The sequence below is a fragment of the Zea mays genome, chromosome 1 (assembly GCF_902167145.1).
Source record: "Zea mays cultivar B73 chromosome 1, Zm-B73-REFERENCE-NAM-5.0, whole genome shotgun sequence".
Taxonomy (NCBI): Eukaryota; Viridiplantae; Streptophyta; class Magnoliopsida; order Poales; family Poaceae; genus Zea; species Zea mays.
Window position 1 is genome coordinate 293,249,762 of NC_050096.1, and position 12,054 is coordinate 293,261,815.

The 12,054-nt window shown below is 44.7% G+C and overlaps 1 long non-coding RNA gene across 1 annotated transcript; it reads left to right on the forward strand.

Annotated features, from left to right (window-relative positions):
• Positions 1-5,472: 5,472 nt before the first annotated feature.
• On the forward strand, positions 5,473-11,547 carry LOC103644155 (uncharacterized). The gene is made up of 5 exons (XR_561510.2): positions 5,473-5,554; positions 5,713-6,187; positions 6,458-7,195; positions 7,282-7,329; positions 7,411-11,547. It is a non-coding gene; the product is annotated as an uncharacterized lncRNA (long non-coding RNA).
• The last annotated feature ends 507 nt before the right edge of the window (positions 11,548-12,054 follow it).

A 12,054-nucleotide genomic window follows, 5' to 3' on the forward strand; every position in this document is an offset into this window, starting at 1 on the left:
AGACCCAACCAACTGAACCGAAGTAACAGCGGAAAAACCCCCAAACCTACAATAAAGAAGATGAAAAAAACACACCAATGCAGCTCAGAAATCCAATCTCCAACCAAGAAAATCGAAGGTAAAGGCTATAATGTCCATGAATCATTTGGCATCAGTCCATAAACAAGACACTAAAATACTAACTGTAGAGGTCGAGTAAGATCTCTTTATGCAATTCTCCATGTGTACCTTCAGTCACCTATATTATGGGTTCTGGTCTGATGTATGGAAGTGGAACAAGAATATTTATATGCAAAGCTATCTATATTTCAGACTGAATTAGACGCGCACATATCTTGCAGCTGTTGTCTGATTGCAATGTAAGAGAAGTTCTTCTATTATATTCTTCTATTATATTTATTGTTCTAAAAAATGCAAACCTAGAGCACTATTGCTGTAAAAGGTGGTAGGTACGTTCTTTTGTACTAAGTTAATTACAGGTATTGCTCTTCTAAAAAAATGCAGAAATGACATTTCATGCTATATCGAACCGAAAATAGACCATCACTGATTAAAAATTGGTTTTACCCGTATCTTAAGTCTAAATATTTCAATATCATCAATCAATTCTGAACATATATATGAATATTGCTGCCCATGTCAGGCCTGATTATTTTTTCTCCGAATATTTCTCAAATCTGAATATTTCGGGCAGCAAGGTCGTGACAATAAAGTCTATTTATTGTGTGGAGAAAAAATAGGGAAGTTTTGGTCTCATAAAACAACAGTGTGCACTTGCTTTAGACGACAATGAATGTGTAAGTAGGAGCTGTTACAATCACAGCCTCCACTTTCAATAAAAAATGTCCAATAAAACAGTAATACCACTACCACATATAGGGTCTCCATATGGCACTAAGCAGAATGAATTACTAGGAGGGGAGTCTCTATAAGACAATGGGTGCTCATGGATTTGGTGTTTGTGGGGTCGGGCACGACAGTGATGATGTTTGTTTCATCTTCTGGCTATCAAAAGCTGCTACAGACTGTCAAACGTCTAGCTTTTCAGTCTGTTTTTGTGAGAATCGTTTTGGTGAAAACCATTTAAAATCAGCGTGAACATAGAATCGACCGAGTCGTCGCATCACTTTCTAGATCATAAACCATATGGATCTATTCATCTTCCTCCATGCAGAATCTTCACGATAGTCAACTATGGTCATTCTTAGAAAAGATAGTAAAAAAAGTTGAAACAAACAGGCCCAATATTACCACAATAATTACAAAATCAAAGGTCCGAGGGGTAACCCTAACCCTGGATCCCCAATCAAGATACAAGAATCCCTAAACTATCCATACATACACCTAGTATGAGTATGGGAACCGCTCACCAAAGTGGTGCATGCTCGATCTGAAAGTATAGCTAGCGGAGGAGCACGACAACGACACGGGCAACGCCGAATCTGTCCTGCGGCGAGGGTGCGGCTGCCCGGCGCGTATACGGAATTTTTTGTTTTTTAGCCCCTTTTTGTGACAAAAATTTACGTTTGGACCACCAGAAATTTTATTTGCAAGTTTGGACCCGATGCTCGGCGCCATAGGCTGTGACGCCGAGGTAACACAGCTCGGCGCCACAGCCTATGGCGCCGAGGTGTGACGTGGCCATGGTTGTCGTCGCTGACGTGGCTGCGGGCGTGGCACCTAGCTCGGCGCCACAGATCTTGGCGCCGAGCTATGACTTAACCGTGCGTGCGGTTCCTTCTCCGCGCGTCTGTTCTCTGTTGCGCTTGCCCAGACCGCCGCGCGCGCACGCCGTCGCTCCACCGCCGCGCCACCGTCCAAGCTCCCCGCGCGCCGACGTCCGAGCTCCTCCACGCCGCCCGAGCTCCACCGCGCCCGCCCCGCTCCGGCACCGGCCAGCGCGGCTGCCCCGCCAGCTTCGTCAGTAGGTAATTTTTTTATTTTTGTTAGTTTCTTAGTTACGAAATTGTTAGCATATTGTTAGCTATTGTTAGTGTTTAGTAATTAGTTAGCTATCCACTTGTTTAGTGTTTAGTAAATAGTTAGATATTTTCTTGTTAGTGTTTAGTAAAATAGTTAGCTAGTTTCTTGCTTAGCATATTATTAGTGTTTAGTAAATTCTTAGTGATTATATAGTTAGCATTTTGTTTAGCGCATTGATATTACATGTTTTCTGTGTTGGCAACCATCGTGTTGTCGTTTATTTGCAGGTTCTATAAACATCACTTTACAGGGGAGGTGCTGCCAAATTTTTTATTGACAATAATTTTTTATTGTCCTCAGCCTCAACCTTATCAGACTTCTTCTTGTAATAAGCCGCCTCTACCTCTTCGGCGGCTTGAGACATAAACTCATCATCTTCCTCTTGAGCACGTAATCCTGCCTCAGCTAGTGCGATGAGCTCACTCAACCTTGATGTGTCGTCCTCCTCTTCTTCATGTAATCCTGCCTCTGCGAGAGCGATAAGCTCACTCAATCTAGATGTGTCGTCCTCCTCCTCCATCAGCTCAACCGTCGCCATTTTATCCTGAACATATCTTGCATGCGCCTCATCGCCAAATAGTTTACGCCATATCCAATCTCTGCAAATATAATGAGCAAAATAAGTTAGCAAAGTCAAGATAAATAAATTGTACTAACATAATTATAATATCATTGATCTCACTCACTTCCCTTAAGGCGATCAGCAAGATTATCCAACATCTGTTTCTCGGCTTGAGCCGCTTCCCATTCCCTTGCATCCTGTGCTCTCTTCTCATCTGCTGCCTTCAACCTCCTATACTCTGCACGCTTCGGGCTATCATAAAAGGCAGATTTTGCTTCCCTACGCATGTCGCGTATGCGATCGTTAATGTACGAATCGACGAGCCAAGATTCACAACGCATCTTCTGTCCCATTATTCTCTTGGACTCTATTGTGCGCATCACCTCTCCTTTGTCGTCGTAACTCTCCCAACTGCATTTCCTCGTTTCCTACAAAAAAATAGTAAGTACCGCTATAACATTACAGCTGGTGCAAAAAAAATACCAACCTCATCGTAATCGACCATATGTCCACAAAAATATCCAACACCAAGCTCGGAAGGAACTAATCCATACTTAGCTTCAATACCACATTTGCAGAGTACTGGATCAAATTTCACCTCTTCTTCCGCCCACTGATTGTATCTCTTTTCCTTTACCTCTGGCTCTGGCCAATGGGACAAAGGACCATACAACCACTCTCTGAAACGACATTTACGCCACCCGTATAACTGCAGGAGAAAAAATTAGTAATTTATTGTAAATAATAACTAGTTCATACATTTAGCGTATCGATGGGCTCACATAATCAATGTTCGGACAACAGAACTGCTTCTCATAGTCTTCATCGATGACAACACGGTCTCCACAATCGCATTCGCATCGAGGCGGTGAGTCCATCCGTCTTTCTGTTGCTACCTCCTTCTTCGCATCCGTCATTGGTGGAGGATTCGGGGAAGGAGGCACCCAACGCTTAAAACGCTCATGACTAGTCCTTCCACTCAACCAATTAACGAAAAAAAGATATCGAGGGTCAAATTTATCAGGACCGTCGATCCACTGGAAAAAGAAACACCTCTGATGCTCCTAAAATTATGGAAAGGAAGCACTATTACACATCTACAAAATAATGAATGCAAACAAAATTAAGTGACAAGTCATAAGCTACGTACGTCCAAACCGCCACAAAGGTAGTAGCAGCGAGCAGTCGTGTTTGGATGTTGTGATTGATGTACCCAAGCCAGTCTGCCACAGTCACAGTTAGGCACGGGGAGTTCAGGAGGAACATGAGCATCCTTACTAGATACATCCGGATATAACTCCCGAGGACGATCTCTCTTCTGCCACAACGCCTCTCGGTACATGTCTTTCATCTAATAAACGATTATAATTATCACTTGTACCTAATATGCTTTATAATAAGTTTACACAAACTAATAATCGAAATGATAATATAATAGGTTTATACAAACTATTAAACTATGAAACTATGAGCAACTATGAAATTAACAACTCAATATACAAAACGAATCAGTTGGGCACCATACCTTGGTCTACAAAGTGAACCAACTCAAATCTTTGAATCCAGCAAATTTTGACGAAGTTTGGAAATGAGAGGAAATGTGCTGCTCTCGGCCAGCCGCGTAGCCGTTTTTATAGGCATCCGTAGCTCGGCGCCAAGATCTGTGGCGCCGAGCTACGAGGCCGTGTCGCCACCACGTCGATGCCAGGTCAGCACTAGGCGAAGGTAGCCGTTGCTGCCACGTCAGACCTCGGCGCCATAGGCTGTGGCGCCGAGCTGTGTTACCTCGGCGCCACAGCCTATGGCGCCGAGTATCGGATCCAAACTTGTAAATAAAATTTCTGGGGTCCAAACGTAATTTTTTGTCACAAAAGGGGCTAAAAACAAAAAATTCGGGCGCGTATACCACTTGGTAGAGACGCGCGGCAGCCTGGCCAGACAGGGGTGTCACGGGCTCACAGCGGCCCAAATTACATGATGTGTTCAATTCTTGAGTAGTACTTACTATTTTTTTTTGTTTTTCCCTTCTATTTTCAGCAAATAGATGGGGGCCGTGAGCCTATATTTTTATGTAAATGACTTGGTAATCCAACAGTTACATATCACACTAGTCTAAAACCATTTAAAAAATCATACTTGCATATAAAATTATATTCCTCGATATAATCTATAAAGGCTTGTTTAGATACACGGATATAGGAGGAGATTAAGGGGTTATATGCTCCTAATCTCCTCTAATACTCATGCAACCGGTTCTCTGGGGCATTCCGGGTCGGTATTGGTCTCGACTGACCAGTTAGGCACACCGATCGATCAGCCGGTCGAACCGAATGGCGTTGAAACCAGAGGTAAATTCAAAGAGGGCAAAGTAGGCCATGCCCCCCTTAAATTTTATACATCATTTATGTTTAATGATTATTTACTGTCGAGCGTAGAAAAAAATAGAAATATTAGATAATATAAAGTCTTGTTCTGAACCTCTGAAACTAATAATTAGCGGCTAAAATTAACTAAGAGGTTTAGAATGAATCAACTAATTGTTAGTTATACCCTCAAATAAGCATTAGTTGTTAGCCACATCAAACTAGCTAAAACCAGATAACAATTAGCTCTAGATATTTGGAACATGACATAAAACAACCCATTCATGAGCCTCCTTATTGGATCCTTCCCGGCCTAGTCCTTGCATCTATCACTCTGACCTTAATCTTCTCGATACTACCTAAACCAGTTTGCTCGCTACTCCGTTTCCGCCGCCGCCCAACCTCGCACCTTCCTAGCGCATTCATCCTTGCCCCATTGTCGTGGTGATGCCAATCTGTTCGACAAACTAGATCTCGCTCGTCGCAACAATGTGATTCATTTCCGATAGTTAGCGAGCTTGACGAACAACAAACCATGACTTTTATGTGGTCTTTCTAGACCCTATAAATTCTTGCGTCTGGTTGAAACCGAACCCACCGGCTCAGCCACATATTGCATCGTATCGTCATGGGTTGAGCCGTTGAGGTATGCACTCACGGATCATGTTTTGCAAAATTTATTCAAAATCCTACCGAAGCACACGATTTCATCTGCAATCCACACATGCGTCGTCCAACGCATCAGCTTCAGACGTGTTTTAGCAATCCACACATACGGACCCTTAAGAACTCGTACCATGACAGGTCACTACCGGGAGGCGGGAGGCACGCAGGTCGCCCTACAGGCCTACACATATCGTTCTCCCTCTCTTTCACCCATGACCCATTTATAATCATTTATACTCCCAGATTTGCTTCTCACCTTTTCTGTATCAGATCCAGCAAGTGCGTTAGACATAACCTGGGGGCAGCAGAGGACTAGCCGGTAGCGTCAACAGGCTGGATGGAGCAAACTTCCTCTTCTACTCCTCATCTGTTGCCGCTCCAATTCATTCCATGGATGATGCCCTCATTGTGCTCGATGAAATGGGCACATGGTAGAGCGGCGGCTGGCAGCTCCTACTCATTCCATGGATGATGCCCTCAATGTGCTCGATAACAGCCGGCTGCCTTGCTCCACTATTTTATGCTCATTAGTATGACAAACACTGAAACAGAGCCTGAGGCACACAACAAAACAGGAGCTAGCAGGAGTAATACTTGTGCAAGGGAAAATGAGGTTAGGCAACGCAATTGATGGTATTAAGTCTTTTGGTTTAGTCTAATACTTTATATTTTCTCTGCCTATTCAAGTAGCCATTTCTTTTCTGTGTACATGATTTCTAGTGCCGCCAGGCCTGCAAGCACAATGCTGTTGGTATTTTTGGCATTAATGGGTTTCTTTAGTTTGAGTGAATGGTGTTGCACACATACTTAGATATTGGCTTCAGACGTGTAGTCATCAGATGTCATTATCCTCTCACAATTGAGTTGATTCTTCTGTGTGCAGTTGGATCTGAATGTTCCTTGCTGCCGGTGCAAGTCCATCATGGAAGTCTTCTTAAATCTTTCCATTGACATGAGTTGATCAATCATGAACTGTCAAGCATCTCGATTCTGCTGCTCTCGTCTGAGCAACTAATGGACACACGACATATTTGTTCTCTGTACGGTGGAGTTTGCCAGCAAGTTCAGGATCAGCATGTGACCTCAGAGGTTGTTGTATAAGGGGATTTGGTCCCATCTTCGCCGGTTTCTTGGACTCACTGCTTATCTTTGTTGATCTCCTTGGAGTCCAGGCTTTTCACTGAAATTTCCAATTCTTCTCGCTTCTTGGAGGAAGGAAACAAGGGAAACAAGAATAGGATACATGGGCCCTGTTTGTTTTGGCTTTTCGCAGCTTCTAACCACCAAAAGTTACTGCAGACTGCCAAACACTCAGCTTTTCAGTCAGCTTTTATAAAATTCGTTTGGTAAAAACCATTCAAAATCAACATAAACATATAATCGGTTGAGTCATCACAATAGTAATAATCCGTCATTTTATAGATCATAAGCCCCATGGACAACTTTATCTTCCTCCGCACGTAATCCTAATGATATTCAGATTCTCTACACAGCCAGATTCTCCCCACAGCTAGATTCTCGGAAAAGCTGGTCAGAAAAAAGCTGAACCAAACAGGCACATGGATAGCTTCGTGAAGCTAGCGAGGACGGTGGTGGAGAAAACACGCCAGTCATAGTACAGGTGATGAATATCCCCTACTGCGTCAAAATTGTATATTGAATCCAAGTTTCTTGGGAGATTTTCCTGATGATGATGCCCCTTTTTAGATACAAGAACTGCTTTGAGGGGCCGTGGGTGTCATGTCACCAGCACAGGTATCCGATCATGGTTCTCAGTTTGGTTGTGCTACTAGTTCATGTCTTGTGATGGTGATGTATGGTTAATGGCACAAGCAGGTGGATGCTTACATTGCTTCTGACATAAAGAATAAAACAAACATTGGTAAGTTTTCTCTTCGAGCAGCAGTGGATGTGGATGTGTGCATTCAGATGTTGGTAAGAAGATTCTTCGTTTTCCTTTGAATTCCAAAAGTTCGTGCTAGAATATAAGACAATTTTTATTCTAGTCACATAATATAATAAGGCGTGCTCTTTCTAGACATGTATATACCAAAATAGTATAGAGAATTAAATACATTTATTGAGTTAGTTACGCCTTTTATACTATAATGGAGGGAGAGAGAGAGAGAGTATATTTTATGAAATTTCTTGAACTTAGTGCTGGTTCTGGGAGTAGTTGCTTTAGTGATACACGTGAACTTACGTCCTGTTTGGATCCTTGGAATTGAATTCCATTCTAAAAATAGTAATTTAAACAAAGATCAATTAAGCTAATATTGTTTTATGTGAAATATATTTGTACACTATTATTAGCAATATTTGTGAGGCCTAGAGACGTCCTGGGAGGCCTAGAGGTGTTTTGCCTCTTGCCGCTAGGCCCCAGGCAGTAAGACCACGTGGTGGCCGTGCCCGACGGGATGCTGGTCGTGTGCCATATGGCCAAGGACCATGTGACAGAGGATTTGGTTCATACTTCCCCAGCGGACTACAATTTCCTTCTTATGGTGATCGCTTCCCTTCGGGACCGAGGATGTTTGGTGTTTTTCCTAACACTTTTCAGGGGCAAATGCCGCAGCACTGGTATTCTTCACAGTTTACTTACCCCAGTGCTGTGCCATTTGCTCACCCCGGGTGTTACTATTGATGCAGGACGGAGGCTTGGAGAACACGTGGCTCATGGATACCGGCTGTTCGTGCCACATGACCGGAAGCTCAAAATGGTTCTCCAGCCTCGACCCCGTGATTGGTAAGGAATACATCACATTCGAGGATAAGTGAAGAGGTAAGGTTGTTTCTCGTGGCACCATTCGGGTGAACGAGAGCTTTATTCTCAAGGATGTTGCTTTGGTCTCGAATCTGCATTTCAATCTACTTTCAGTTTCGCAACTCCTTGAGGATGACTATGAAGTGCGCTTTAAAAAGGGCTTGTCTCGAGTTTTGGATGCCCGTGGGGATCTTATTTGCCATATTTCCCCTTTTGATCGAGTTTTCAGTGCTGATTTTTCACATTCTTCTGGCCCTTCTCGATGTTTGTTGGTAGGATCTTCCTCTTCCCTTTGGAAGTGGCATAGGAGGCTAGGTCACTTGAGCTTTGATCTTTTGTGTCGTTTGAGCTCACTTGACCTCATCTAAGGATTGACTAAATTAAAATTTGAGAAAGATCTTGTCTGTCACCCTTGTCGTCGTGGCAAAATGATTGCCGCTTCCCATTCCCCGGTCACTAAGGTGATGACCTCGCATCCTGGCGAATTGCTTCATATGGACACTGTTGGTCCAGCCAGGGTTTGCTCTTTTAGAGGGAAGTGGTATGTGCTTGTGGTTGTCGATGACTTCTCTCGCTACTCTTGGGTGTTCTTTATGACGGCGAAGGATGAGGCTTTTACTCATGCTCGAGATTTGATTCTTCGGTTGTAAAATGAGTTTCCTAAAAATGCCATGAGAGCTATACGCAGTGACAATGGCTCAAAATTCAAAAACACTCAATTTGCAACCTTTTGTGCTTCTTTCGGACTTGAGCATCAGTTTCCTCTCCGTATGTGCCCCAGCAAAATGGTATTGTTGAACGCAAAAATCGGACCCTTGTTGAGATGGCCAGGACGATGCTTGATGAGCATAGGACTCCAAGGCGTTTTTGGGTCGAAGCGATCAACACTGCTTGCCATGTGTCCAATCACATCTTTCTTTGGGCTCTGAACAAAACTTCTTATGGGCTGCGATTTGGACGGCCACCCAAGGTCAGTCATTTCAGGGTATTTGGCTGCAGATGCTTTGTGCTAAGATGTCATGGGCATCATAGGGAGCGAGAGGCAACAGCCAGGCTGGGATAAGGCTAGAGAATAAGATTGAGATGAGCTAGGATAAGGCTAGAGAATAAGATTGAGATGAGAGAATTGTGGAGAGTTGGTTAGCAGTAGATAAGTCCAAGAAAGTAGGAGTTAGTTGAGAGTTTGTAGGAGAAGTTGGTTAGCCATAGGGCTATTTATAAGCCGCATGGCAGCAGGGAATAAATCAAGCAAGATCATTATCAAACCAATCTCTCTCTCTCTTGCAATGACCCTCTCAAGCGTCTAGGGCTGCTACCCTAGAACCAAGCCTGCGGCAGAGGGGTATAACCTCGCCGGAGAAGACAACCCCATGGACCGAAGGTCCATGACACCTGGTATCAGCTCCAGGTTATCCTCACCACCACCAGCCGCCCATCCCTCACCACCACCAGCCGCCGCACCATCTGCTGCCGCAACGCCCTCCCACCCACCCTCTCCAACTCTAGATGCATTCACTCGGCTCGAAGAGAAGTGGGACCAATTCGTTGTGATGTTCCACCGCTACAAGGAGAAGACAGAGAAGGAACTCCAAGCAGCGGTGCGGCTTCAGGCGGCAGCGCAAGGGTTCCTGGCACGCCGCCAGGTACAGTCCCTTCGTGGGGAGAAGCACCTTGCTGTGGCCTCCAGGGCCACCCCATGGCCGTCATCACATGAGCAGGTCGTGGTGCGCCTGCAAGCCGCAGTGCGCGGCTTCCTTGTTAGGCGGGCGGTGCGGAAGCTGCACTTGTTGATCAGCTCATCGCTGCACCAACTCGCACCTGCGCGCCCAACCACCAGGTCTCGTCTATACTTTTTGAACCCACTGCAGAAGTCGAGATCTGGGTATGCAGCCCCCCTGCACGGCCAAAGAGGGTCGTCTCCTTCATTCGGGCAACTGCCTTGGTGCTGGACAGACCCAACATAAGAACGGGCTGGTTCCTCCTTCACCTGTCATCCAACGTGAAGTCCGCAGTTCAGCTCTTTCCTTGGGATCCAGGAGGACAGGAGGACATAGCTGGAGTTCAAATTTATATTTTAGTTCCACAATTATTTTGTATTTTCGTCTTAAATAATAAAGGTAAGCCGAGATGTAAAAGGCTTAACCTTAAGTCGTGTCAGGTAAGTCTATGGCAGCTCGAGGACGAGCTGGTCCTCAAGGGAGGGGGAGATGTCATGGGCATCATAGGGAGCGAGAGGCAACAGCCAGGCTGGGATAAGGCTAGAGAATAAGATTGAGATGAGCTAGGATAAGGCTAGAGAATAAGATTGAGATGAGAGAATTGTGGAGAGTTGGTTAGCAGTAGATAAGTCCAAGAAAGTAGGAGTTAGTTGAGAGTTTGTAGGAGAAGTTGGTTAGCCATAGGGCTATTTATAAGCCGCATGGCAGCAGAGAATAAATCAAGCAAGATCATTATCAAACCAATCTCTCTCTCTCTCTTGCAATGACCCTCTCAAGCGTCTAGGGCTGCTACCCTAGAACCAAGCCTGCGGCAGAGGGGTATAACCTCGCCGGAGAAGACAACCCCATGGACCGAAGGTCCATGACATAAAACAAGGTAATCTGGACAAGTTTGAGTCCCGGTCTTCTGATGGGGTTTTTCTGGGTTATGCATTACATTATCATGCTTATCGTGTTCTTAACCTAGAGAATAACTGCATTATGGAGACTTGTGAGGTTACATTCGATGAGACTGCACCTTGTCCATCCCCTGTCTTTGAGCCTGTAGGTCCAGATCAGATGGGATAGACCATCTTTGTGGAGGAGGAGCACGACGACGCTGATTGGGTTGCTCTCGAGCCAACTCCACCGGCCGCCCCAGTCGAGCCTGCTTCCACTACTACGGCTGATGGACCCGACCCCACTCCTTCCACCACTTGGGGTCCGCTCGAGCCAGCTCCTGCTGAGACTGGAGGAGTTGAAGCTGCTGTTGAGGGGGAGGCCACTTCCTCAAGGGAGGCTCCACAACATATTCAACGCTGTCACCCACCTCAGCAGATGATCGGGGAGTTTCACGAGCGAGTCACTCACTCTAGGTCACAACACATTTCTCATTTTGCTCACTCAGCTTTTGTTGCTACTTTTGAGCCCTGAGATGTTGGGCATGCTTTATCTGATCCTAACTGGGTTAATGCTATGCATGAGGAGCTTGAAAATTTTGAAAGAAATCAAGTTTGGGTTTTGGTGCCACCTCTATCTAACTGTCATCCCATCGGTACAAAATGGGTTTTCAAAAACAAACAGAGTGACGATGGTTTGGTAGTGAGAAACAAGGCGAGGTTGGTTGCCCAAGGGTATTGCCAAAAAGAGGGAATTGATTATGAGGAGACCTTTGCCCCTGTTGCCCGTTTAGAGGCCATTAGGATCCTTTTAGCCTTTGTTGCTTCAAAGGGTTTTAAGCCTTTTCAAATGGATGTCAAAAGTGCCTTTTTGAATGGGTATATAGAGGAAGAGGTATATGTTAGACAACCCCTTGGTTTTGAGAGTTCCAAGTTTCCAAACCACGTTTTTAAACTCCAAAAAGCTTTGTATGGTTTGAAACAAGCCCCTAGAGCCTGGTATGAGCGTTTGAAATCTTTTTTGCTTTCTAAGGGTTTTAAAATGGGCTATGTGGACAAAATTCTTTTTCTCCTCAAGCATAATAACGACACCCTTTTAGTCCAGATTTACGTGGATGAT